This window comes from Dendrobates tinctorius, unplaced genomic scaffold (assembly GCF_039654945.1).
Source record: "Dendrobates tinctorius isolate UK_male_01 unplaced genomic scaffold, ASM3965494v1 ptg000332l, whole genome shotgun sequence".
Classification (NCBI taxonomy): Eukaryota; Metazoa; Chordata; class Amphibia; order Anura; family Dendrobatidae; genus Dendrobates; species Dendrobates tinctorius.
Genome location: NW_027361998.1, coordinates 11,395,460 through 11,421,245, shown reverse-complemented (window position 1 = coordinate 11,421,245; position 25,786 = coordinate 11,395,460). Strand labels below are relative to the sequence as shown.

Sequence of the window (25,786 nt, the reverse complement as noted above, 5' to 3'; positions counted from 1 at the left end):
GGCTCAGCAGTCAGTATCACACAGGATAGGATTAGATACAGGGCTCAGCAGTATCACACAGGAGAGGATTAGATACACAGCTCAGCAGTCAGTATCACACAGGATAGGATTAGATACACAGCTCAGCAGTCAGTATCACACGGAGAGGATTAGATACACAGCTCAGCAGTCAGTATCACACAGGATAGGATTAGATACACAGCTCAGCAGTCAGTATCACACAGGAGAGGATTAGATACACGGCTCAGCAGTCAGTATCACACGGAGAGGATTAGATACACGGCTCAGCAGTCAGTATCACACAGGAGAGGATTAGATACACAGCTCAGCAGTCAGTATCACACAGGATAGGATTAGATACACGGCTCAGCAGTCAGTATCACACGGAGAGGATTAGATACACGGCTCAGCAGACAGTATCACACAGGAGAGGATTAGATGTCCAGCAGATTGCCAAGTGTTTGAAACAGCAGGGAGCAGCTCCTCCTATGTTTTGCAGGGGCAGCAGCTGGTCGGGTGATTTGGAAAGAGCAGCTCAGTCTCCAGGAGCTCGTCCTGGTTCCTCTCTTACAGCTGGTATGTGCAGAGTGAACATCCAAGCCCTGTTGTGGTGGAACAGTACAGCATCCAGGGCTTGCAATAGAGTGTAAATGGAGCTAACAGGAAAGCCCTGGGCTCTAATAAGATGGCGCCTGGCCACACCTACAGCTGTGAATTGAGCTGCCCACAGAGGCGTGGCCAGTTCCCTCCTGATGCAGCTGCAATGAAAGAGATAGGGGTCGGGAGCCGACCGTTATGTCTTATGTCCAGGGACTGCCGTAAATGAGCATGGAAAGTGTCGTTCAGCAGCCAGAGTGGTAAGATGGCAGCCCCCAGTGGCTGCATTACTACAGAAAAAAAAAAAATCCATACACACCACTGAGTCAAGCTTAGGGGACAATATCTTTTTATACTATTTTCATTTTTACATTCAATTGTGAAAAAACACGGCACCTTCCCTTTAACAGCAGCTAATGCTTAGGAAACCGCAGAGTCATGGTGAGTGGAGTTACAGGAGCTCTAGAGGGGAATTCTCAGGGAGGGGAATAAATAGGCAGAGAGAGTTCCAGAAGGGAGCCAGTCCAGGAGGAAGAGTTCGGCAGAGCAGGAGACTGAAGGAGGAAGAGACAGAGAGGAAGAACTCTGGGAGGGACTGAAAGGAGAAACAGTCAGGGGGGTGGCCCTGACAGGAGAGCCGCAGGACAGAGGAAGCCTGGGGGTACCAGATGGACGGACTCGGACAGGTGAAGCACTGTGGTGGTGGGCCTAAGGCAGCCACAGTGAAAGAGATGCGAGGACGTCACTGTAAAGGACAGAGAAGAAGGTGAAAGGTACCCGGGCCTGTGCGTAGCAGCTGTCGTGCTGCTGTTGTGTTGCTGTGGTCGTCGGGAGGACGGCCAATAAAGAGGACCTGTTGAACGCACATTGTTTTCTGTCTTCGGTATGTTCACGGCGACAAAAGGACCACCCCCCAGTCGGTACACGTACCTACATAGCCAGCACAGATATTGGGAGATTATCGGCAAAAATGGCTAATAGAATGACTTAGGAAAATGATTATACTACAGAGTCCTGCACTGCAATCACTTTCTTGTGAAAGTGGAGCCACGCTTTAATGGTCTAGTAACACTTTACAGGTAAACGGCATGGTCATAACAATCAGTTTGCTGCCTCATGATTGCTAAGAAAATCCAACTCCTGATGCCAAACTATCACTTGGCAATGCAAAGAGTGGCATCTGCAGAAAATCCACAGCAAAATCTGTAATAAAATACAGACTGTTATTACAGATTTTGCCACGGAATTTCCATTGCAAAAATTCCATATTGGATCAGGTCCATGGGGATCTACACTGATCAGTAATGCAGTCCGCTTTTGCCATTGTAAAGATGAGGGACGGCCACAGGACGAGAGGTACATTATATATATATTTAGCAACCAGTTTATAAAAGCAAAAGACAGACCGGTAAACAGGGTATAAGTAGGAAATGCAACGACAGCAGTTCCTCTCAATAAGGCTACGTGCCCACGATCAGGAATAGTAGCGTTTTGGACGCAGAGTATCTTCACTGACCGCAAAATGCTGCATTTCAATTACCACACTTGTTTGTTAGTACATGCTCTACAGACATGCTGCGACTAGTGAACCCGCACTGCGAGGAGTTTACACAGCAGTGAATAGAAGCACAGTGGACAAGAGATTTCCGTAAATCTAGCCACCTACTGTAAAGTTTGAAACTTGGAGGGTTAGCAGGCGGCCCTCACTATTTATAGAGATCCAGCATATGGCCACAACTATTTTTAGAGGCCAGCAGGTGTCTTGTGGACAGATGAGACCAAGATAGTGCTTTTTGGTAAAGCACATCATTCTACTGTTCACTGTAAATTGAATTAGGCCTGCAAATAAAAGAACACAGTCCTACTGTCAAACGTGGCGGAAGGTCAAAGATGTTTTGGGGTTGTTTTGCTGTCTCTGGCACTGGGCACCTTGACTGTGTTGAAGGCATCATGAAATATGAAGATTCCCAAAGGATTTTGGGTACCATTGTAGTGTCCGGGGTCAGAAAGATGGACTTGCGTCCTAGGTCATGGGTCTTCCAGCAGGACAATGACCCCAAACATACTTAAAGAAGCCTCTAGAAATTGATGGAAAAAAGCGCTGGAGAGTTCAGAAGTGTTATTTGCAGCTCCAGTAGCGTAAAGTCTCCCACCACTTACATACAGATGCCAGAGAGAAACTGTGAATGGACACAAAAATTTTTGCCTGCTTTGATGAATTTCTGGGTATCAGATCACTGCAAAAAGCATGAATCGGTCAATGAGTGTGGATTGCCCGCCAGGGCAGTGGGGTACTCGGTACCGGGCCGGTATCTCAGAGGGAAGTGTCACAGTAGTGGTGACCCGGTCCGTGGCCCTGGGCGTCCATGTAAAAGTGGTTAAGATTGGCTGGTTAAAGTTTATAAGTGGATGATACGTGACGCCACCTGTGGTGCTCGGCAATGAAGGGGTTAAGCCGACGCTGCAGGCCTCTGGGACAGATGGTATAAGGCAGCAAGATGTAATAGCTCCCCACAGGTAGAGCTGGGGTCCCAGGGCAATGGTAATAGGTGTTGAGGAAGAGGTTGTAGTGTCTGGCACAGAGATGTAGCAGTGCTGGAGGGTTTGCAGGAAGAATGCAATGACACAGGGTGCAGTTTCCGTTACCTTTACTGTGCTTTGTAAGTGCAGTCCAGGGTCCAGATTACAGATGGAACAGAGGCTGGCCAGCCTGGAAGCAACTCAGGAATCTCTCTATGCAGATGGGTTGTGTAGTCTCCTTTCTAGCGCTTATCTGAGGTACTTGCAGTACTGTATTACACTGAAGTTCCCCTTGCTTGTTCTCTTTTAGAACTCCCTCGTATGGCAGACAGCTGTAGCCTTCTTCTTCTGGCTCACACGTTGCTGTTGTGCCTCCGAGTCTTATGGGGGAACAGAGCATTTACAGCTTCCTATTCCTCCGGTTTCTGCTGCAGGAACATCAGTATCAATATAACCTTGGAGACCGGACTCCAGACCATGCGCTACAGCTAGAAGTGAGCCTGAACTCTGCTCAATCTTCCAGCTCTTCTCCTCACGTCCACACACGTTTCCCTCCTCACATGAACTCCTAATTTCCCCTTCCTGGCCCCCAGAGAGCAGCTCCTCCCCCAGTTTTGGTTCAGAGCTCCCTCTGCTGGCCTGGAGTGGGAACTGTGCTGTGTGTTGTATTTACCTGATAGAGAGACCCTTTATTGCTTCCAAGCATGACATCACACTCCCTAGGAGGAAGGTAATGCCACTGTGGTGACCATACTCCTGGGGGGCACCACAAGTGCATGGGAAAAAAGCAGCAGCAAGGATTTTAATTTAGAAGGCATTTGTAAGGACTGGGTTTGTATATCTGTTTGTCTGCTCTTGCCCTTACTTCTGATGGATTCTGCCCTTAACCAAGATGGAGTTGCTGGCTTCACGGGGGCCATCTTGTTTCCTGTCTGAGACTCCTTGTTTCCTGTTTGCTGTATACATAAAGGAACTCTGCACACTATGCATTGCTTGTGTATCTTGTTCTTTACTTGCTGCATACCTCCCAACTTTTGAAGAAGGCAAATAGGGAGAAAGGCTGCGGCGCGCTAAGTGCGCCACGGCAAATTTTAGGCCATGCCCCTAGCCACACCCATTTTAGTAGTCACGCCCCTATCCACGCCCCAACAGTACCCATTTAGCACTGCTGATCACACTGTTTCATAAACAATAATTATAAACAGAAAAAAAAATGGAGCACTGTATGGAGCGCTGATGCCCCACCGCCGCTTCTCTGTCCTCCTGCGGAGTCCCGAACGATTACCTCCTCCTGAGGTGACATGCTATAAGCTGACCGCCGGAAATGAGGTCAGAAGCCATTTCCAGCGGTCAGCTTACAGCACGTAATTTCCTGTGGAATGTGATGTGCGGCGCAGAGCACAGTCAGTGGCGTAGCTACTGTTTGTGGCGCCCGGGGCGGTCGAAAAATTTGCCGCCCCTTTGGTCGTTGATAATCCAGAAGCATCCAAAGAGCCCACACTACACTCAAAGATCTAATTTTTAGTCTGCTACTAACTCTGCTGTTATTATTTCTAAATTTCTAGACTTTCATCTTCTTGCATTTCTCTCTCTATATATATATGTGTATTAGCTTGATGACCCTACTGAACCTCCACCACTGCCCTGCCGAGAGCCGCACCATAAAACAGTGTAAGGAGACCCACGTGTCCTCCTCCTGCACAGACCCACAGTACACCCCCTACAGAGCCCTCATGTTCTCCCCTTGCACAGCCCCTCCATGCCCTCCCCTGCACAGCCCCCCATGTCCTCCCCTACAGAGCCCCCCCATGTACCCCCAGAACAGCCCCCCATGTCCTCCCCTACACAGCCCCCCCATGTCTCTCCTACAGAGCTCCCATGTTCTCCCATACACAGCCCCCCATGTCCTCCCCTGAACAGCCCCCCATGTCCTCCCCTGCACAGCCCCCCATGTCCTCCCCTACAGAGCCCCCCCATGTACCCCCCAGCACAGTCCCCCCATGTCCTCCCCTACACAGCCTCCCCATGTACCCCCCCTGCACAGCCCCCCATGTCCCTCCTACAGAGCCCCCATGTTCTCCCATAAACAGCCCCCCATGTCCTCCCCTGCACAGCCCCCCATGTCCCTCCTACAGAGCCCCCATGTTCTCCCATACACAGCCCCCCATGTCCTCCCCTGCACAGCCCCCCATGTCCTCCCCTGCACAGCCCCCCCATTTCCTCCCCCTACAGAGCCCCCCCATGTCCTCCTCTGCACAGCCCCCCATGTCCTCCCCTACAGAGCCCCCCATGTCCTCTCCCTACAGAGCCCCCATGTCCTCTCCCTACAGAGCCCCCATGTCCTCTCTCTACAGAGCCCCCCATGTCCTCCCCTGCACAGCCTTCCCATGTCCTCTCCCTACAGAGCCTCCCCATGTCCTCTCCCTACAGAGACCCCCATGTCCTCCCCTGCACAGCCCCCCACATCCTCCCCCTACAGAGCCCCCCCATGTCCTCCCCTGCACAGCCTTCCCATGTCCTCCCCCTACAGAGCCCCCCCATGTCCTCCCCTGCACAGCCTTCCCATGTCCTCCCCCTACAGAGCCCCCCCATGTCCTCCCCTGCACAGCCTTCCCATGTCCTCTCCCTACAGAGCCTCCCCATGTCCTCTCCCTACAGAGCCCCCCCATGTCCTCCCTCTGCACAGCTCCCCCATGTCCTCTCCCTACAGAGCCCCCCCATGTCCTCCCCTGCACAGCTCCCCCATGTCCTCTCCCTACAGAGCCCCCCCATGTCCTCCCCTGCACAGTCTCGCCGTGGCCACCTATCTGCACAGCCCCCCAATTCCTAGTATCCCTCCTCCCGCCCTCACCTGCCAGTTGCTGGCTCCGTTCAGCAGCGGCGTGCTCTCCCCGGCCTCCTCCAGCTGCTCCTGGCCAGATCACGACACCCTGTTGGCCACATACTCCGCTCGCTGTTTGGGCATGTGACAGCCGGAGCCTCGGCAGATCCCACGGTCATGTGACTGCCAATTTACAGTGCTGCAGCGGGGTCATACGAGGAATGCGCGCCCGAGGCATGACGGGTAATGTAGTCATATAGTGTTACCTTAACAACACGGCTGCTGGGGCCTTTCCTAAAAGCAGCTGAGGAACTGTCATGCTGCCGCGCCGCCCCCACACACGTGCCGCCTGGGGCGGACCGCTCCCCCACGCTACGCCACTGAGCACAGTGCTGTATTTTGCGGGCATACACCGGCCACCGCGATTGCGGGATAGATAACTTCCCGGCCAGGACGGCGGGATACGGCCCCGAAATCGGGACTGTCCCGCGGGAATCGGGAGGGTTGGGACCTATGTTGCTGCCAAGCTGGAAGGACTAGCAACCTGTTTGCCCCTTCTACTCTTCGGGATACCCCTATAAAGAAAATTCTCCAAAGAAGCATTAATAGTCCATTACTGTAAGTACAAGAATTATGCCTCATGTAGGGCAGCACGGTGGCTCAGTGGTTAGCACTGCAGCCTTGCAGCGCTGGGGTCCTGGGTTCGAATCCCACCAAGGACCACATCTGCAAGGAGTTTGTATGTTCTCCCCGTGTTTGCATGGGTTTCCTCCGGGTACTCCGGTTTCCTCCCACACTCCAAAGACATACTGATAGGGAATTCAGATTGTGAGCCCCATCGGGGACAGTGATGATAATGTGTGCAAACTGTAAAGCGCTGCGGAATATGTTAGCGCTATATAAAGATTATTATTATTATTATTATTTATGTAGTCTCAATCGACAAAGACAACTCCCAGTAAATTGTAAAGAAACAAGAGAATGCTGGAGTCCAGATCTATCTAAAGCAGTGCAAAATATTATTGACAAAAAACAGGCACATATAGAGTAACAGAACAATCATGATAGTATAATAAAAAGGCAATAAATGAAAGCCCGGAGCCCACTGAAACAGACAAATCAGCTGCAAGTAAATTTGTTATCATGTGAAAAGCACTCAGGCCCTTTGTAAGGGAAATGAATTAGTGCAAGTAAAAAGTGCTGGGGAGTCTGCACTGAGAAGAGTTAATCCACAGAAGTCTATTGCACTAGACCCTGGCAGTATGAATCTATAGTGCTGTGGCAATGAGTCTGACCCCCACTGATATCTAATTCGCTGCGAACAATATAATCTGAAAATGCAGCATATCATAAGGGGGGCAATAAAACATCACCACCAGACAAGCGTCCCCGCAGTATCGAGTGCAGTACAATACAGGCAGAGAAAAAAAAAAGGGTTCAGCACTATGTGTTATATCTATTACACAGATGCCCAAACGAAGGGCCCCCTGAGGAAGCAGTATTTTCACTGCGAAACACATGTTGGGGTGCACAAATCAGCGCTCTCTTTGCACCAGGACATGATGGGTATGCACACACAATGATATTTCTCTTCCCCTTCGTTTGTAATGTGGCCATTTAGTATTGTAGCCTATGGGTGGGTGGCTGCGTATTTACGCTTGTGTTCCAAGAACTGGGGTAGGGACAACTGAGTGCTGCACTGGGAAAAGGACATGGACGTGGTTGCTGATGGTGGTTGCAAATGTGCAATGACAGGTGCAGCTCTTCAGAGTGTCCAATTGTGGAATCACTGTCTCCGGGTACTCAGCATGGTGACAGGAAGAAGTATCATTATGTGGTTCAGAATAATGGCTACTGAGACTGGACAGTGTGGAAGACAGGGTGGTGCTGGCAAAGTGATTGGAAGAATTATCTGCTATCCATCCAGCAACCTTTTCACATTGGTCTGGCTTCAAGAGTGGTGTTCTGTGCCCCCCTATAAAATGAGACAGGAAGATAGATAGAGATGAGATGTGTGTTTGTTGCACTTCTGTGGCAGGCACAGTTTCACCTTGCCAACGGCCTCAGCCTCTGCGCTCACCATACAATAAATGCAATCTAAAATGTCACAGCTGAAAAAAAAAATTGCAGTATTACAATGCCAGCAAAATTTGCTCACTTCAGATGGATGTATAACACTGCAGAATCAATGTAGCAATGTGACTTGTAAACAAATCATTTTTGGGGGGTGTTTTGAGGCACACCTTTAGCACGATAAATGCAGTATAAAATTTCACTACTGAAAAACGTTGCAGTATTACTATTGCAGGAAATTTTATCCACCTGAGATGTACTGATTACACTGCAGTATCAATATATCAATGCGATTGAGATCCAACCAAGTCTGGTTGTAGGCTCTTGATGCACAACTGTCACAGTAAAAATGGTGTATAATATTTCCATGATCTGAACAATTTGCAGGATTTAGAGAAAAAAGAATAATTTTAGCCCTGAGAAGGGGTTTTGGTATGATTTGCAGGCTGCAGCATAAAGGACGTGCAATTCACCCTATCCTGTCCTACACAAGCCCTTCAGCACAATCTCTTCCTAAGTGCTGCTAACAGCAGTATTAATATTATCATTAGCCCTAAGAAGGGCGGTTGTTTTACTTCACAGGAATATAAATGTGGTTGATTCCCTGGCTAATATGCAGCTACAATCCTGTTCCTCTCTCCCCAGCACCTCTCCCTACACTGCCTGTGTACTGGGTACAAGGTGCCGAGTATGGCGTCACGGGTCTAATATAGACCTGGTGACGCTATGTGACCAGCCAATCACAGTAATGCCACAACCAAAATGGCCACGGCATTACAGTGACTGGCTGGCAATTCCCACATTTTAATTGGCTGTCTACAAAATGCCAAACATGCAGGATGGAGACCTGAGCTCCCACTCGAACATTAAAAAAATACTTGCTCAGTAACAAGCATCCCGAGCACCATGATGCTCAGGCGAGAGACGATTAGTGACGAGCATGCTCAATCATCACGAGCCTCAGAGTCACCAACAACAGAACCAGAGTCACATCACCCTATTCAAACTTTCTCCAAAGAATTTAGCTTCACTCACACCTTGAACTCCCCCCTGACAACTGTCACCAACCACCAAACCTTGGCGCTGCAACTCCGGCCTCTTGCCATTACACTTTACTGGCCAGATCATATAGTACATCACAAATTGCCAACAATACAGTAAACTGTGATTACACTTGTAGGTATATAACTTTACGGTGGTCCATCTGAACCGTTGTGTATTTATCACTTGAATTGCCCTTCTCCTTCAGCGTGCACCTGTCAGTGGTGTGGCAGCCATCTATGTGTGACTCAGTTCATTGACGGTGGAAGTTCACCTGCCATAGCCACCTCTCCATGGTTAGACATGGCCAACTCTCCATGATCTGCCAATGCCAGCTCTCCATGGTCTGCCATTGCCACCTCTCCATGGTCTGCCATGGCCACCTCTCTATGGTCAGCCATGGCCACCTCTCCATGGTCTGCCTTGACCCCCTCTACATGGTTAGTCATGGCCATCTCTCTATGGTCCACCATGGCTACCTCTCCATGGTCAGCCAAGGCCACCTCTTTACTTGGTCAGCCATGGCCACCTCTCCATGATCAGCAATTGCCACCTCTCCATGGTCAGCCATTGCCACCTCTCTATGGTGAGCCATCACCACCTCTCCATGGTCAGCCATGGCAACTGTGGTGTAGTGGCCACTGTGTCCGCTAGGTGGCGCTGTGTGGGTGTCCCAGGAGAGAGGATGAGTGGCAGCATGCTGAATGACCGTTATGTATCTCAAGGTGGGTGGCCTTTGGATGGAAGCTTGAACATGTGTGTTGGTCAGCAGAGGTACTGCTGAGCTTCTGTTACACTGTGTCAGGGAGAGCGTTCCAGGTAGCTGGTTATACGGGCGGAGCCAGCTACCTACAAATCCACCCAGGGGTGTATCTAGAACGCCATAGTAAAGTGTATGTGTGTAAATGCTGGTAGGACCTGTGATGAGGTCATAGCCATGTGATCTGGTGGGTGTGGCTATGGACCATATAAGGTGGCCAGGGTAGGTCACATGAGTGAATGCTTGTACCCGATTGGTCTGTATGTAAGGTCTCGCTGGAAGATGGGGCTGCCTTCCTGACAGCACGTGAAGTGGCTGTGTGTAATGGCTGCAAATATTTGAGAGTTCCCAGTGGAAGGAATGAACGTCTGCAGTGTGGAGAAGCAGCCATGAGGTAACCCTGACGGGGTGAGATAACTGTGAGGCTAGAAAGCCTGCGTATTAGACATTGGATAACCTGTGTGACTACAGGGTTAACAGAGTGGAGCTCTGTCATGGATGCTATGCTGTTTGATATGAACTTTCTATTGCTTTGGGTTTATGATGCCTGAATAAACTGCATGGACTGTTATTGTTTTATGGAAAACCTGTGCCGGATCTGATTATTTGGCAGCAAAGCGAGTATCCCCTACCTTAATGACAAGCGCTACCTTACACAACCTTTCCATGATCAGCCATGGCCACCTCTCCATGGTCATCCATGGCCACCTATCCATGGTCAGCAGCACCTGGCATAACGGGTTCTAAGCTTCATCTATAAAATTTGCGAGCTAATAGCCAAGTGGTAAATTGCATGTGTATGGTAACCAGCCATACTGAACACTACAGCTATGAGGAGACCCAAACAGACACATGAAACTTAAGATTGTAAGGCTATGTGCCCACGGTGCGTGTTAAAACGCACACCAAAAACTGGACTCTTTCCCAGAAATCGCACGGTTTTTTCCGTGTGATTTCACCGCGATTATGATCGCGATTTTGCCGCGATTTTCGTGTGCGATATTCAAGCACTTTCCAAGCGATTTGAAGCATCGCTTGGAAAGTGATTGACAGGTTGGTCACACTCATCAAACATAGTGTTTGACAAGCGTGACCAGGTTTTTACTATTGAGGCCGCCTATGCTGCATCAATAGTAAAAGATAGAATGTTAAAAATGCTAAAAAAAATAAAAAAAATCGGGGTATATTTACCTTCCGGCGTCCCGCGCTGCATTCCCGGGCCTCAGCGTTCCCAGTAATGCTTTGCGAGACCTGTGATGACGTAGTCTCGCGTTGCTTTAGCGATCTCGCAAGACCACGTCATTACAGGGCGTTGCCGCAAGGCATTACTGGAACGCTTAGGCCGGGAATGCAGCGCAGGACGTCGGAAGGTAAATATACCCCGACTTTTTAGTTTTTATTCTTTTTTTTACAGGGGTATGGTACCCAGGGCCTGGAGGACAGTCTCCTCTCCTCCACACCGTGGGTACCAACCGCACATGAGACGCTTAACTTCGCGCATGGTGGGCATAGCCACATGCGGGAAGTAAGCGATTCTCATGCATTCCTATGGGTGCGGAATCGCGGCAATTCTTTGCGATTCCGCACAAAAGAATGAGCATGCTGCGATTTTTTCCGCGATGCGATTCCGCCGCGGAAAAAAGCGCAGCATTAGCACAGCATGTGCGGAATGCCATAGGAATGCATGGGGGGCGTTCTGTATACAATTTTTAAACGTTTTCGCGCCGAAAATCGCGGCAAAAATGCTTAAAAATCGCTACGTGGGCACACAGCCTAAAAGTAAGTGTTACTGCATTGGACAGTTTTTGTTGTTTTATGGTATATAAACATTGATATAGACGAGTTAATGGTTTGCCTTTATATCCCTTTAATTGCCTTTAAGACTTCAATTGCCTTTTGCCTAATATTGCTAGCATTATTCTTATGTAGACTACTAGTCTCTGTGTTCAAGGAGACTATACTTGTTATCATATTTGTTCTCAACATGTTCTGGGTACATTGTAAAAATGGCATAACTCTGAGGGTGATGGTGGGGGCTACATGAGCTCCACAGAGATACATTTGTTGTAAATGGTATAAAAGTTTTCCTTGTATTTCATTACGTCAGATAAAGTGATTTGACCATGGCTTGTGTGTTGAGTCTCTTGTCTCCAAGCGCTTGTCATCAGAAGGGCAAAAAAACTCATAATTCAGACTCACTGGTGATCTGGCATAGCTGACGCTTAGTCAGAACTAAAATCAGCTACAACAGTTTTGGCACCCAACGTGGGGCCGTGGAAACCAGCCTATTCGGAATCCGTATGTGGGAGCTTCCTGGGAGGTTGAATATTCAGAATCCAGGCTGCAGCAGGTGAGAACATTTATTCTTACACTGATTCTGCATCTGCGGCCTCTCTAAGGATCTCTACATATCTCTGGGTAAGACTGTACAAACACGGTTCAAAAGAACCCACATCACCAGTGAGTGGTGAATATGTCTGTATGAGAGTTGAATAATAGAGTAATAAGATAATAATTGTCATCTGTATTATCTGTTAATCTGTTCTGGCAAGATACTAATATACTAACTGGTTGTGTACTGGTGTACTGTGTAGCAGAAAGCCTGGGATAAACTCTGTGCAGCATCTATTTTGGATTGGCAGTAAATCATATGACGCTGTATTTTGTATAGGGCTGTGGTTTTTGGTTATTTTGGACCTTCTGACGTTGATTTGGTTCTCATTGACTCTTGTTGTTTAAAAAGTTGGCTTTGGTGTTCTCAGAGTGTCAGTGGACACTGCTGTAGGGGAGAAGGTGTCAAATCCAAAGTCCAAGATAGGCAGGCTGTGTGAATCCTTGTATGTATATCTATGAGAACCTCTGAATGAAATGAGAGATGAGTAATTGAGATAAGGGATTTTTGTTATCTTCTCTTTGTAAAATCAAATGACCGCTGAAAAGTGAGAGGAAAAAAAAAATCCCTGAATGAGCACGTATGAATGAATCACACATCATTTTTGTGTCAAGAGATTTGTTACCTTTCTAATGTAGTTGTGGGAGATCCCGGACAGATGCGTTATAGATATTTCAAATCTACATCTGAGACTGAATGAATTGAGTAATGATATAGCTCGTGTTATATGTGGCATTACATTGTAAAGTTTCCTGAATGCATTTGGCCAGAAAAGGGCAAGGCGTAGTTACTCACATTATACAGTTATCTGCTCTTACAGTGAAATCCCGTGATTTTGAGTTTTTCTTGTAGAAATTGATTTTGATCAAGTATAAAGAGCTATGGCATTCTGTTACTTTATGAAGGACACTACATTCTGATGGGAGGGGGGAAGGATGGCGCTGTGCGGTTTCTTCTCTCCCCTTCTCTCGCTCCCCTCGTCTTATCTCTGCTGAGTGTCTAATAAGAGGATTCACAGAGCTGCGCTCAGATTCTCTGTGGTTCTGAAATGCTCGCTATAAGATTTGTGCATTTTAAAGCAACAGCACTTACAGCTGTGGCCAAAAGTATTGACACCCCTGCAATTCTGTCAGATAATACGCAGTTTCTTCCTGAAAATGATTGCAAACACAAATTCTTTGGTATTATTATCTTCATTTAATTTGTCTTAAATGAAACAACACAAAAAGAATTGTCCTAAAGCCAAATTGGATATAATTCCACACCAAACATAAAAAAGAGGGTGGACAAAAGTATTGGCACTGTTCGAAAAATCATGTGATGCTTCTCTAATTTGTATAATTAACAGCACCTGTAACTTACCTGTGGCACCTAACAGGTGTTGGCAATAACTAAATCACACTTGCAGCCAGTTGACATGGATTAAAGTTGACTCAACCTCTGTCCTGTGTCCTTGTGTGTACCACATTGAGCATGGAGAAAAGAAAGAAGAACAAAGAACTGTCTGAGGACTTGAGAAACCAAATTGTGAGGAAGCACGAGCAATCTCAAGGCTACAAGTCCATCTCCAAAGACCTGAATGTTCCTGTGTCTACCGTGCGCAGTGTCATCAAGAAGTGTAAAGCCCATGGCACTGTGGCTAACCTCCCTAGATGTGGACGGAAAAGAAAAATTGACAAGAGATTTCAATGCAAGATTGTGCGGATGTTGGATAAAGAACCTCGACTAACATCCAAACAAGTTCAAGCTGCCCTGCAGTCCGAGGGTACAACAGTGTCAACCTGTACTATCCGTGGGCATCTGAATAAAAAGGGACTGTATGGTAGGAGACCCAGCAAGACCCCACTTCTTACTCCGAGACATAAAAAAGCCAGGCTGGAGTTTGCCAAAACTTACCTGAAAAAGCCTAAAACATTATGGAAGAATGTTCTCTGGTCAGATGAGACAAAAGTAGAGCTTTTAGGGCAAAGGCATCAACATAGAGTTTACAGGAGAAAAAAGCATTCAAAGAAAAGAACACGGTCCCTACAGTCAAACATGGCGGAGGTTTCCTGATGTTTTGGGGTTGCTTTGCTGCCTCTGGCACTGGATTGCTTGACCGTGTGCATGGCATTATGAAGTCAGAAGACTACCAACAAATTTTGCAGCATAATGTAGTCCCCAGTGTGAGAAAGCTCGGTCTTCCTCAGAGGTCATGGGTCTTCCAGCAGGACAATGAACCAAAACACACTTCAAAAAGCACTAGAAAATGGTTTGAGAGAAAGCACTGGAGACTTCTAAGGTGGCCAGCAATGAGTCCAGACCCGAATCCCATAGAACACCTGTGGAGAGATCTAAAAATGGCAGTTTGGAGAAGGCACCCTTCAAACATCAGGGACCTGGAGCAGTTTGCCAAAGAAGAATGGTCTAAAATTCCAGCAGAGCATTGTAATAAACTCATTGATGGTTACCGGAAGTGGTTGGTCGCTGTTATTTTGGCTAAAGGTTGTGCAACCAAGTATTAGGCTGAGGGTGCCAATACTTTTGTCTGGCCCATTTTTGGAGTTTTGTGTGAAATGAATGTTTTGCTTTTTGCTTCATTCTCTTTTGTGTTTTTTCATTTACGACAAATAATAATACCAAATAATTTGTGTTTGCAATCATTTTCAGGAAGAAACTGAGTATTATCTGACAAAATTACAGGGGTGTCAATACTTTTGGCCACCACTGTAATTGAAGTGGAATGAAATTTTGTAAGTTGAGGTTGAGAGTAAAATATGGTGCCTAATTTAGAAGGAAATTGTAAGTGATTGTTTGGTCATTGTAAGTGATTGCTTGGTCATAAATGTGGTTGAACCTGCTTCTAGTTGTGTGATTGATTTGTATGGCAAATTGTGGATCAACAAAGGAGGTAGCCGACTGTATGGCTGATAAAGTAGGTCAGAGGCCTATCACACCTGGGCCTTCTTACTTTAGTCAGCGGGTTTTTTTGTTGTGGGTGAGAGGCAAGGAGCCCTCTGGATATACCTTGGCAGGCTCACTCTGACTTGCTATGTGTGGGCTGTAAAACAGAGGTCCAGACACACAGAAGAGCATTTCAGAAGCAAGATGAGCTGTCTAAGTTGAAGTAGCCTTCCCACAATCCATGGAGCTGGGCTGGAAGGAAAAAGGCCTATTCCTATTCTAGCCAGCTGATCTAACGGGTGAGAGGCAGAGAGCCTTCTCGTTACATCCTGTAGGTCTACCGGGTGAGAGGCAAGGAGCCTTCCCGCTACACCTTGGCAGGCTCTCTCTGACTTGCTAAGTGTGGCCTGTAAGACAGAGGTCCAGGCACACTGGGAGGGCATTTCAGAAGAAAGGTGAGCTGTCGGCAGAAAAAGGTTGAAGCCATGGCAACTTGTTCTGTGTACAGTCGGTGCCCCCAATGGGATCCAAGACGGCTATGCAAATTGTAAAAGACAGAGGAGAAAGGAAGCAGTGAAACAAGTGGGACAAATATTGAAAAAGGCAAAAATACCAGAGTGTAAATGTTTGGATGTACAAAAAGGCACAGACAAGGGAAGAAAATAGCAAGTGAATAAATGATGCTTGAGAATGTACAGCAGTATGAAAGGTGTATAATGAATGTTTTGATTGACAAAGGTTAACCAGAGACCCAGACAAAACAGATGGACTTGTAAACACTGTGATCAGACTCAGACAAACCCAGACTGAATAGCTACTTGTGTGACCTGTGCTACTGACCTAAGCAAACTGCACTAAATCCTATCCAGACAAGATCATAAGAAGCTGACAAAATAGTCTGGTTAGTGGGTAGTGGAGACATTGACCTTTGAGGAGTGAGCTGACAGTAGACATCAGATGACCAACCACATCAGGACCTAGAAGGGCGACTAGAATAAGAAAGATGCAGGAGTATTGTCCCTGGAGCCCCTCTGACCAGCTAGCTTTGTTGAAGCAGTTGCCTGACCCTGAAGACCAACCATTCCCATTTTACAGACACATAAAGGAAATACAGCAGACATGTAAGTGTACCTGGGCAGACCTAGAGAGGTTGGTGAGTTTAAAGGCAGGTGACGCACTAGGACATATAATTGAGACACATACAGATGTGGCAAAGACTCAGGCTTGGGGCATGGATGATAAATCTGCACGCTCTGGGGAGACGTACTGTGAATCACTAAGACAATGGGCTACAGTGGAACAATCAGAGAAGTCTGTACTCCTGACTAACCTGACACAGCAAAGAGGAGAGTGTGTAGAGACGTACTTTGGACAGTTACAGCTGAAATGGGCAGACATGGGGTACATTTGCATAAACCCACTTGATCTTAGAATACTGGTGAATGCATTTGGGTCGCCCTCCCAGGGCTGTGGGGTACTCTGTACCAGGCCGGTGTCAGGGGGATGTGGTGTCACAGCGGCGGTGACCCAGTCCGTGGCCCTGGGTGCCCAAATCAATGGTGGTTTGTGATATAGTTTATGTGATAGTTCGTGACGCCACCTGTGGTGTTTGGCAAGCAAGATGTTAAGCCAACGCTGCGTGCAGATCCTCTGGGGCTGATGGTGTGTTGCAGCATAGATAGTGTAGCTCCCCACAGGTGAAGCTGTAACCACAGGGCAGTGTAACGGCAATAGATGAGGATAGGCGCAGGCGGTGTGAGGAATGCTGGTACTCAGATGTAGCGGTGCTGACGGTGTTAGCGCACAAATGAGTGGAGGACACAGGGCTTGCAGTTCCAAAGCTATATTCACAGTCCATGGTACACACTGGTGCCTGCCTCCGTGCCGTGTCCTCCGGGGCAGAGACTCAATCAACCTCCCGGGAAAGTCAGGATTCTCCTCTCCAACACTCCGCCAACATGTACCTTTCCTGAACGACTCCTCTATTGCACCTTAAGGTGTGAAGAGCTCCAGTACCGTGGTACTCTGAAGTTCCTCCTGTCAGATGTTCCTAACAACTCTACTCGTATGGCAGACAGCTGTAGCCTCTCTCGGGGACTCCTTTCTCCGGAGTCCTGGCTCTCTATTCAGTTGCTGTTGTGCCCCAAGTCTTAGATGGGAGTAGTGCATTTACAGCCAACTACCCCACCGGTGTCTGCTGCAGATCCATAAGTGTCCACACAACCTCGGGGACCGGGCCCCGGCCTTGCGCTGTGAACCTATAGGCAGGGTTCCTCTTCCGACCCACAACTCCTCTCTGTTCTCTCTACTCCTCTTTCCTAGGGAAGCTTAGGTTGCAGTTCTACGTCTTTCTCTTTCTGTTCCTCTCCCGTGCCAGCTGGCTCAGATCACTGAGGCAGCTGCAGCACTCCTTCTTCTCTCCCTCTTCTAGGGATCTCCTTCCTCTCGGACCCGTCCTCAGACTCTCCTGACTGACTGTCCAGACTCCCGCCTGACCTCCCGTCAGACTGACCTGTAATTCTAAACCTTCCCAACCTTTTATATGGATCTCAACTCCACCCACCTCCCAGCACATCCAGTATTCCAAGCAGGGAACCACCAGGGCACTCCTAATGTCTAGGTGGAGAGAGACCCCTCACTGTGGTTGTGCTGAACTACCCTGTTGTGTGGGGTGCGAGTGTTGGAGTGTGGAAAGGAGTTCCCAACTTACCTAGGTGGTGGGGCACTACACCTTAGGAGAAGGTGCAGTACCTCTGTGGCGACTGGGCCTCAGGGGCGCCACACATTCATTGATGGTATGAACAAGGACTTACGAGACGCAGTACAAACAGCCAGACCTGAATGGAGATATGTAGATCCGAAAGACCTCCTTAAGGTGGCTAAAGAAGTTGAACAAACAAGGACGATAAGACAACCTGTCATGTATGCTGGAGCACAAGGAAAACAGTGGAGACGTAGTAAGGTACCAAGGGACCTAGAGGTGCTGGGTGAGGTGAGGTGATGGAATTGTGGTGCTTACAAAACTTATTGTTAGTGACAATAACCCCTATGAATTTACTGGGAGCAGATGTGCTGAGTGCGATCCCGGCCACCATACAGTACTCTCCTGAGGGTATTACAGTCACAAGTCCCCTCTCAGATAAACATTTGTGTAAGATTGCGGCAATGGTGTATATGACAAAAGCGGTGAAACTAACACCTGACACCAAAATGCCTGAGGATGAAGAAATGGGACAGGTGCCAGGCACTGTTTGGGCAATTGGGGAAAACTGATGTGGGTCGGCTGCCCATTCCCCCTGTCATGATTACATTGGAAAAAAGGAACCACTCCTCCTTGTTTAAAGCAATACCCCTTGAGCCAAATCAATGGCCCTGAGCAGAGATATTAGAGAGTATGTTAAGGCAGGGGTTCTGGTGCAAAGAGACCCCCCCTGGACTGCAAAGATCTTCCCCCTGCGACACCCCTTTGTATCCCATTAGGAAAAAAAAAGGACTCAAGGGTTTGCTGACACTTACAGAAAGGTTCATGACTTAAGGGCTATTAATGATATTACAGAGAGTGTGACCTCAATCGTCCCTGATCCACACACACAATACTGTCACAGATCCCAGTGATGTCACAATGTTTCACAGTCATTGATTTAGCAGGTGCATTCTTCTCTGTACCCCTGCACCCTGACTGTCAGTATCTTTTTCTTTTACTCATGAAGATAAACAATATTGTTGGACAGTCCTCCCACAAAGGGGGAAAGAAATCCCCTGCCATCTATTCAGCAGCGATGGCAGGGGTCCTTGAGTAGTGGCCATCACCTCATCTGCAGATTGTACTATTACAGTACGTGGATGACCTCTTGCTGTTCTGCCTGGACCAGAGGTCCTGCAGGGAAGCTATGGTTTCCTTGCTATGCTTTTTTTATCGGGAAAGGGTTGCAAGGTCTCACGTGACAAATTACAGTATTACAAACAAAAGGTGACATTTGTTGGGACATTATATTGCCGAAGGCACCAGACACCTGACAGGAAACCGGCAATTCAAAATCTCCCTCTACCCAGGTCACATCAGCATCTATGCACTTTCCTAGGCTTAGTGACCTACTGCAGGCCTTGGATAAGATCTGCTTCACAAATGTTGCAACCACTTTATGACTGGTTGTCATCAGACCCGGGACCTCACACAAAATACAATTGATTCCTTCCATTCTCTCAAACTGCTCATTGTGTCAGCCCCGGCCTTAGGCATTCCAAATTAGGACCAGCCATTTTTCTTGTTTTGCACAGAGCAGGGAGGACATGCTACCGCAGTACCGACACAACAACATGGAGGGAAACAGAGACCAATAGATTGCTACTCAGTACAAATAGACCCAGTGATCAGAGGGTCACCTACGTGTGTGGGTCGCCCTCCCAGGGCTGTGGGGTACTCGGTACCGGGCCGGTATCAGTGGGATGTGTCACAGCAGCAGGGACCTGGACTGTGGCCCTGGGCGCCCAAGTAATAGGGAGATGTGAATGGTGGAATGTAGTTAATGGAATAGTTCGTGATGCCACCTGTGGTGCTCGGCAAGGGAGATGTTAAGCCGACGCTGCAACAGATCCTATGGGACTGATGGTATGGTGCAGCAAAGATGTAAAAGCTCCCCACAGGTGAAGCTATAGTCCCAGGGCAGTGTAGATGTGGCTGGCACGGGGATGTAGCAGTGCCGGAAAGGTAGGAAGCAGACAAGACACAGCGGGGTGCAATTTCTGTACCTTAACTTGGTAACTGCAGTCCAGGGTCCTGATTACAGATGGTACCGGAGCAGGCTAGCCTGGAAGCAGCTAAGGGATTCTCTCTCAGCAGATGGGCTGTGCAGTCTCCTTCCTAGCACTTGTTTGAATGAAGTACTCCAAGTACTGAGTTACACTGAAGTTCCTCCTGTCAGATGTTCCCAAGAACCTTACTTGCACAGCAGACAGCTGTAGCCTCTATCAGGGACTCCTGAGTCCTGGCTCACTATCCAAGCTGCTGTTATGCCCTCAAGTCTTAGATGGGAGTAGGGCATTTACAGCCTCCTAATCCTCTGGTGTCTGTTGCAGGACCGTTGGTATCCGTACAACCATGGAGACCAGGCTCCAGTTCATGCGCTCTCACTGTGAGGGAGCTCTCCTTTCCTAGCTCAACCTCCAGCTTCTCCCTACACGTCTGCACACTTGACCCTCCGCAGACTAACTAACTACTCCTTCCTCTTGGCCCTCACAGAGCACTCCTCCCCTTAATCCCGGTTCAGAGCTCCCCCTGATGGCCTGGAGTGGAACTGTGTTGTATATATGGATTGACTGGGAGAGAGACCCATCATTGCCTCCAAGCCTGGCATTACCCTCCTCTGGAGGAAGGCAAAGCCACTGTGGCGGCCATACTCCTGGGGGCGCCACATGTGTCCGTGCGGTAGGAGCAGCTGCACTACTACTAGTAAAGGCATGTGAGATCACACTGACGTTTCCTTTGACAATTTATTCCCCACATGACATCCATTCCATACTCGTACAAGTTCAACCAAAACATCTGTCTACGGCCAGACAGCTCCGACTTGAGTGTGCTCTACTAATTCCTGAGAATGTCACCCTCTAAAGATGTAATGTTCTGAATCCAGCCACCCTCCTGCCTGTGGATTTAGAAAAGGGGGAATTGGTGACCAAATTAGCAAGTGAAGAAGGATACTTTGACATGACGCATGAACATGACTGCATAGAACTGATGAGTCAGGAGACAGTGGGGTTTGCACACGTTCATGAAAAAAAAAAAGAAACCCGTTCCTAATGCAGATTTTGAGTTTTTTGTAGATGGCTCCAGATACCACCAGGATGGACGATTCTACTCTGAATATGCAGTAGTATCCTCACATGAGGTAATCTGAGCGGAACCAATCTCTCCTCACATGTCGGCACAGGAGGCAGAGTTGAAGGCACTCACTGAGGCGTGTAGAGCCGCTGCAGGTAAAGTCGCTAATATTTACACTGATTCGAATTATGCATGGGGAATAGCCCTATCTGGAGAAGCACAGCATTCCTTACATCAGCCATTAAGAATGCAGAGCTGGTGAAACAATTGATGGAGGCATTGATGTTACCAGTCCAGGTTAGCATTGTCAAGGTAAAAGCACACACAAAAGGTGACTCCGTGGAGGTAGAGGGCAGCAGAAGAGCGGATGAGGCTACTAAAGTAGCAGCAAGGCGGCCTAGGGAGCAGTGGACGGTGGCGGGGAGTCAGCGTGTTCCACTCACGCTGAGCCTAGATGTCCTGAAATCCCTTCAGCAACAGGCTGCCCAAACAGAGAAGGTACACCGGGGGAGACTGGGAGCTGAGCTGAACTCGAACGGAGTATGGGAGAATAAGGATAAGTTGTGTCTACCGAAGTCCCTGCTCCCAATCATGGCGCAAGCAACACATGGCCCCACTCACACCTCAAAAAGTCACGTGTGCCATGGTAGATGCCTTCTGGATTGCTCCTGGTTTCAGTTACGCAGCCGCGAAACTTGTGCAATTATGCCTCATCTGTGCACTACACCCCAGGTAAAACAGTAAAAGTCCCTAAGAAAGCGACATCTAGGCCTCTCTACCCGTGTCAGAGACTGCAGATTGACGACATACAGCTACCAAGGTAGGAGTGTATGCAAATGTCCTAGTATGTGTAGATCTCTTCTCTGGTTGGCCGGAAGCCTATCCGGTAAAATGTGCAAATGCTAAAACGACTGCAGACAAACTGATGAAAGAACTGATCTGCAGGTATGGTGTCCCAGAAACCACAGAAACAGATAGGGGTACACACTTCACAGGAGAAATAATGAGGGAAGTCATGCAGGCCCTGGGTGTACAGCAAGCAATTCATACAACATATAGGCCACAAAGTAGTGGGAAAGTGGAAAGACTAAATGGGACACTTAAACGGAAAATTCAGAAGGCCATGGCAGACACAGGAAAGCTGGGTGGAGTGCTTGCCTCTTGCACTCTTTTCAGTCAGACACACTCCAAATAGAAACACAGGCTTGTCTCCCTTTGAAGTCCTGTTTGGTAGTGCACCAAAGACTGGTCTGTACTTCCCACAGGTGCTACAAATGCAACACAGTTCTAGGACAGCCCACGTCCAGGCCTTGCTGGAAAGACTTAATGTGGTGCATAAACATGTGTTCTCATACATTCCAGATCCTAATGCCAGTGCAGATGTGCATCAGCTGAATCCAGGTGATTGGGTGGTTATACGCAGACACGATTTGACGGCCCCTTCCAAGTCCAGCTGACCACATCCACCTCAGTAAAACTTGAGGGAAAGCCCACCTGGATCCACGCCAGTCACTGCAAGAAGGTCCTTTCACCAGCAAATGACTGTTCTCCTCATCAGCTTGCTGGCAGAGACACAGGATAAACTCTTAAATGCTGATTGGGACAACAAACTTATTTGGCATCATGCTCTTCTTATAAAGGACATGGAAGGACAGAAACCGAAGGACTGTTGGATCTGTACACACAGCCCTGTATCCGTGAGGACTATGCCGTTCTTAGCCTTACCTCTGGAGACATGGGAGGTATTAACCCCACACTGCATACACCATGAGACTTGGACTCAATCTAGGTGTGCCCCGTGATATATCTGCCTCATTGGCTATAATCGGATGGGCCGCTAATCCCAGGTTTCAGTTTAATATAACGCGGCCTAAGGTACAAATGTGGTGGCGGGAATATGACTCAGATGTCGGAAATATGGTCGCCAGGAGGAGGACTGAAATCCCTCACTCAGACTCTATTCCCAATGATGGACGGTGGTTCAGTCTTCAACACACTGGAGCAAACACCTGTGGTGACGACAATAATTGCTTCCGCATATACACTCATGATCAAACCCAGGCTAATGAGACGCTGTACCAGGATGGTGTTGAAGGCTGTAAAGCATCTACGGGTAAAACAATAAGGAAAGAAAGGGGTAAATGTACATCTGGTATAAACGGAAAACAAATGAATAATACTTGGTGTGCCCATAAGCCTATGTCAGGACTTTTTGAGTTTATACCAATGTATACAGACCCCTGGTCACGTTTGTGTTCTCCCCAAAGGAGTATTCTTGGTTTGCGGACATCCTACCTACAGGTGGGTGAGCCCGGACATAAGAGGGGTCTGCACTCTTGCTAAACTGACACCAGTCACTTTCATAGTTCCCCATAGTAAAATAGACACAGCAGCAGTCCCAATTCACACCTCGTATAGAAGGGCTGCAGACAATAAGCCCCGGCCAAATGGTAGGCCGCATCTAGTAGAAATGGGGATAACAAAATATTCAGTAGTATGCTAATATACCCCTTCATAACACAACTGTGGGATAAATTAGTGGAAGCTACCGACTACCTGGACGATCAGATTTTCCAGATTCTTGAAGTTCTTAATGAAACTAATGCAATACAGAGACAATTGATCATAGTTACTAACCAGCATACTATAGTACTAGATTACCTGACTGCAAAAGAAGGAGGAATGTGTCAGATAATTGGTCCCACCCGCTGGCAATCTCTAGATCAGGGCCAGTATAGACAAAATAGGTGAACTTAGAGACCAATGGTTAAAGCGACACAGTGCAAACAGCAACTCCTGGTGGGGTAACACATTCTCTTTTCTAAATTCAGCAAATTGGTTTAATGGCCTAGCAGGATGGATTTTTGGCATTGTACAGACTTGTATGCAAATTTTGTTATTTTGCTTATTGTTTTATGTAGCTGTAAAAGCGCTAATATATGTATTACTTAAGCTACTGAATAATGTATGCCTGAAAAAGAATCTAAGGTTGAACTTTCTGTAGTGTATCATAGACCCCAGGTGGCCATTGCTGATGGGGAAAGTGAGTGTCCACACTGAGGGTGGATGGGCGAAGCAGGTAGGAAGCCCCCTTATGGGTACTAGACCCATGAGACAGTAGCTCCTTTGTGGACATCAGCAGACTCTGGCAAAGGTTATACCATTTACAAAAGGGGGAAATTGATATAGAAGAGTTAATGGTTTGCTTTATATCCCTTTAAATGACTTTAAGACTTCAATTTCCTTTTGCCTAATATTGCTAGAATTATTCTTATGTAGACTACTAGTCTCTGTGTTCAAGGAAACTATACTTGTTATCATATTTGTTCTCAACAACATGTTCTGGGTACAGTGTAAACATGGCATAACTCTGAGGGTGATGGTGGGGGCCACATGAGCTCCATAGAGTTACATTTGTTGTAAATGGTATAAAAGTTTTCCTTGTATTTCATTACGTCAGATAAAGTGATTTGACCACGGCTCGTGTGTGTTGAATCTCTTGTCTCAAGCGCTTGTCATCAGAAGGGCAAAAAACCTCATAATTCGGACTCACTGGTGATCTGGCATAGCTGACGCTTAGTCAGAACAAAAAGCAGCTACAACACCATCATTTAACACATTAATGGTTAATAAGTGCAGACCACACTTTATAGCAGTGGAGAGTTAGGAAAAGTTCTACAAAATTTTGAAAAGTTGGAAAAGTAAATTCAAATTGCAAACTTGCACCTGACCATTAGGACTACACATTCCGGTGTCGCTCTACTTTTCCATTGTGTTGACATACAGTAAGTGATTAAAGATAAAAAATAGAAACCATTTCTTACCTGTGGACACTGAAGTGCAGGTTATTTGCTCCTGTGAGATAAATTTGCGTATAACCCAGACTCTGGTCCCAGCAGCTGCCCGAGTCCTCCCTCACTGCTCAATGCGCCGGACCATGAAGTCTGAGGTACGTATAGGAAGAACAATGTCATCACAATTTTATTATCTGTTCTAACCAATTATGGATCTGTTCAGTGACGACCGCCATATGCGGCATATGTAAAAAGCTTCAATAATCCTTCTATAATCCTGAGGATGTGTGACGGTCGGCACAGCGGTTCAGGAGGAACTGCAGCTTCTTGTTGTGATGTAGCCCAATAAATGAATGTGGCGTCTCACAAAGAAAAAAAAAGGGGTTTGGTGCCGTGTTGCCAGTTGGAAAAAGATTGCGCTCAACGGAAAAAGCAAGATAATAAACTTGTAATTATGAGACCTATTAATGGCAGCAGAAATAAAATAAATGATGTTACAGAGCGGCTTTCAGAACGTCTTAGGTCTCTTCCTCAGTTATCAGGAATAACAAAGTATCTGAAGAAACACAAATATATGGTGATGATGGTGAAGCACGCGGTAGGTGAGATGATCACTGTCATGCAGTGCGAGCTTTCTTCCTTTGGCTATTTGTAAATATTACCTTACTACTAATATTCATTATTATATACCTGTGGGATATTTGTACATTTAACTTTATCAGCTGAAGAATTCTATTAAACCTTTCATGTCCATGCCCCTACTACTAAAGGATCAGACTTGTGAAACCTTCAAGACTAGCTCAGCTGATCTATAAAAGTGACACACTAGTTAACCCCTTCCGTGAAAGCCAAAAAAAAAAAAAACACAAAAAGAGTTGCAAACTGTGTTTTATCATCATACCGCTTGGAAAAAGTGGAATAAAACGCGATCAAAAAGTGAAATGCAAATAAAAATGGTACCGCTGAAAACACCACCTTGTCCGGCAAAAAAAAAGCCGCCATACGGCTCCCTCAGAGGAAAAATAAACAAGTTATAGCTCTCAGAATAAATAATTATTTTTTTCTATAAAAGTTTTTCTTGTGTAAA

General features: G+C 47.2%; 1 protein-coding gene across 4 annotated transcripts in view; it reads right to left on the bottom strand.

Moving 5' to 3' along the window:
• The window catches only part of LOC141074352 (fucolectin-like), a 32,993-nt gene extending 7,609 nt beyond the window's left edge, over positions 1 to 25,384 (bottom strand). Inside the window, exon 1 of one of the 4 annotated variants that reach the window (XM_073561992.1) lies at positions 24,730 to 25,384. The gene's annotated coding sequence lies outside the window, so the exon portion shown is untranslated. The remainder of the gene's footprint in view (positions 1 to 24,729) is intronic. The other 3 variants (XM_073561993.1, XM_073561995.1, XM_073561994.1) reach the window with 3 other exon arrangements.
• Positions 25,385 to 25,786: the final 402 nt, after the last annotated feature.